This window comes from Gadus macrocephalus, chromosome 11, assembly GCF_031168955.1.
Source record: "Gadus macrocephalus chromosome 11, ASM3116895v1".
NCBI lineage: Eukaryota > Metazoa > Chordata > Actinopteri > Gadiformes > Gadidae > Gadus > Gadus macrocephalus.
Window position 1 is genome coordinate 1,376,001 of NC_082392.1, and position 3,642 is coordinate 1,379,642.

Consider the following 3,642-nt stretch of genomic DNA (forward strand, 5'->3'; position numbering starts at 1 on the left):
CTCGGTGGTAGTGATGCTATTCCTGTGTGTGTGTGTGTGTGTGTGTGTGTGTGTGTGTGTGTGTGTGTGTGTCTCCAGACATTTCGCGGACCACCTCCTACGCACAAATGTTGTAGATAAATCCACAGTGGCTGAGCAGAAAGGGCCAGTGACCCCTTTGACCACCGACGACTCCTACTGCAGGCGGCCGTGAAGCGGGGTGCTGATAACTGCGGATCGCTCATCAGACACGTCGGGCTGCAGGCTCCAGTGGAGGATTGAGATCTGCTCGCTCGATCGTCGTTCTGCTGATGTTAACATCACAATGTCACACCGATGAGTAATGCGGCCTGGTAGGCACATTTCTAGGGATGATTACTCCAAAGCACACACATGTACACACACACACACACACACACTCACGCATACATACAGAAGAGGTTTTGGGCAACAATACTTAAAGATATATTGATTACATTGTGCATGAATCACTTGAATGCATCAGTGATCGCCTTCAGTTTGTATTTGTGTTTCGTCATTCTTTCTTCACACACCGATTATCTTATGTAGATTCTGGTTCATGTCTCAGGGTTCATGCGCTCAGCAGCATTGTCTCCTCCTCGTACCATTGATTATCATTGATGTAAACACTTCAATCTCCCCAATCGGACCATTCCTAAGATCTGCCGATGATAGAAATTGTTCAAACTTAATGAAGCGAAACATCGCCAGGTCAACATGTCTGAATACGTGAGGCTCAGGTCTGCTGATCACGGCCTTCTGCCACGGAGGCACAACCTGTTGGACTCTGGACCAGGATGTGTTCAGCATGTTGGCAGCGGCGGGTCGGATCATAGGGTTCTCCCTCATGGAGTCCTGAGAACAGCTTTCTGTTCCAATCCCTCATCTGAGAACTCCCAAATGAGGCACACCCAGGCGGGGATTAGGTACACCATCACTCAACGTTTAATCTAAAGTAAACCAAAGGAGGTGTCGTGGCAATTTCTCTATCAGAGTTTGCGTCTAGGGCAGATGAGATATTTAGATGCAAAGAATTCTGACTTCAAACGCATGTGGACAGATCAGGTTTAATGGATACATTTTGTCATACATCATTATATACGATATCTATCCTTGGATCGTATCGCACGCCTGGTGATAATATCAGATGAGGGCACATTGTATGCTTTGGTGGCCGTAGTTATGCACTGTAGTCACGTAGTCACCAACACAAAAAGCATAAAGTGCAATGTGGTAGGAGACGGAACGCTTCACTCACCACGGACATCCTCGACAAGAACAAGAAAAGTGAGTGACGCATGTGTCCGCTAAAGAGAAAGTCAGACCAGGACAATGATCGGTAACATGAGGTCATCTCATCAACGGCAAAAAATAAATGCCATTTGAGTGTGATGTAATAAGTGCTGTATCATAAGTGTTCTATAGACCAGCAGAGGGAGATCCATCCTGTCCAAACTATTTCAAGATAAATTCACGAGTCAGGAAACGACCCTCAATAACACAACATCCGCAGCCAACAGGAGGAGCAGCAGTACCACAGCAGTCGTAATAACGCAAGCCTGCATCAGAGGTAGAAGGACCATACGACAAGAGACCTGATGGCTCCTCGTGGTCCGGGGAACCTGAACCAGCTCAGAGTCCTTCTGCAGGGGGTCAGGGCCGACCAACCTTACCTCGGTGAAAGAGTTATCGCAAAAGATTGTCTCAAGAAGCATATCTTTGGTATTTGACCCGTTTAAATCGGGGGCGGACTCGTCCCAGATGAGTGTGGTGATAGTGTCAGATGAGAGCACCCAAGCACACCATATGATTTGGCAGCAGTGGCTACGGACACAGGCATGCACAGATGCTCAAAGATACAGCATGTCGGATTGGGTGCCAGTATCAGTTGGCAGTGATGGGCCTTGGTCACACTAAAGGCTGCTTAGCTTGACCGTGATAACATCAGATGAGTGGTTTGGCTGTACCCTCGCATGGTCCACACTTTCGCAGGTGTATGAATATCTGTTTGAATGTGTGCATATTATACTTTGTTTTGCGAGGAATTGAGAACATAAATCATTGGAACAAGCATGGAAGAATAAGCTGCAAAGTTGTTTCACCACGGAAGGACTCTGGTGGTTGTTTTTGGAGTCAGGAATAAAGGGTTGAACCAAGTACTGAAACTTGCACCTGACCTTGAATGACCTGACAAAACCCAGCCTCCTGAGACCATCCACAGATCCAAGTTTCTGTTTCGCACTCAATGTTCAGTAGTGTGTTACACTTCCTGGTCCCTAAAGAACAGAAAGGACGGGAGTTATCTGAGGGGGCAGGACAAACAAGGTCACTTCCAACCCAACCCCCTTGGCCGTCACCCCAACACTGAAACCAGGGTGAAGTGCTAGTAACTCACCCTTACACACTCACTCACGTCAGAACCAGGCCCAAAAGACTGTCTCTGGCCTGGGGAGAGATGAGGCCAGAATCTACATCATTCAGAATGGATGCCAGCCCTGGACCACTATCTGATGGGATTGGTAGTGTGATAAAAGTTGTGTGATAAAAGAATGTTTTCACATTCCGTTCTTGGAATCTTGCTATTCTGCAGGGTCTTCTAAAATGTAATTCTTAGTGTTTCATGTGATGTAATCTGGTTTCACATTCCGTTTCCATGTTGTCTGTAGATTGGTTTGGGCCTGTTTTCCTTGACCCCCCTTTCCTTGACCCCCTACAGCAACGTGAAGGGCGCCTACAAGGCTGCCCCCCGCCCCCACTTCGGACAGTCGGACCACATCTCTGTGTTCCTCTACCCATCTAAAGCCCAGTTCAGACCAAAGATGCGCCTTGCAACGACTTACAACTCGCAACTCCTTGTGACGAGACAGGCTGCGACGTTCTAATACTGGGCAGTTCACACTGGCTGCAACGCGCGGCGACGGTAGGTGGTTTCACTAGCAACTGTGAACGCTCTGGCACAGCTGAGAGCCGCAACAGCATCAGCATCATTTGAGTAGGTTAGATTTGCGATTAGTGAGGTTTGCGATTAGTTTTATTTTTATTTTGCTTGAGAGTAGGCTAGAGTTACTGTGTTTTGTCATTCTCCACTACAACTGCATTGGAGTAAATAGCTGGTGCTTACAGTTAGTTTAGATTACCCGTTGTTGGATAGGCCTACATTGCATTTTCCGTTAGTTGAATTTCAGTTTGATCTGTATTTGTTTACCATCGGCTCAACTACTACTTGGAGATGGATAGCTTAATTATAAACAGGCCTAATTATGTTAGTGAGAGTGAAATGGTCGCAGTTTTAAAATAATAAAAAATAATACGGTTGGATTCCCGTCCGTTGTACCGTAGACCCACAGAGAAGTTCTCTGCCGTAGTAGAAAAATCATAAATTCTTCCTGAAAACAAGCAAGGCCGCCAGATCAACTTGTGACCCTACTATCCATGTAGAGTCACAAGTTGATCTGTTTTTCATTTATTTCGGCTTAAAACAGTTCAATCTCTGGCGACTCCTTGCAACGCCTTGCGACTCCTTGCGACTCCTTGCAACGACCCGTTCACACCGCCCCTGCGACGTTCTAAAACCGTCTCGTTGCAAGTCTTTGCAAGGTGAATCTTTGGTCTGAACTGGGCTTTACAGGCAGCTCCTCAAAC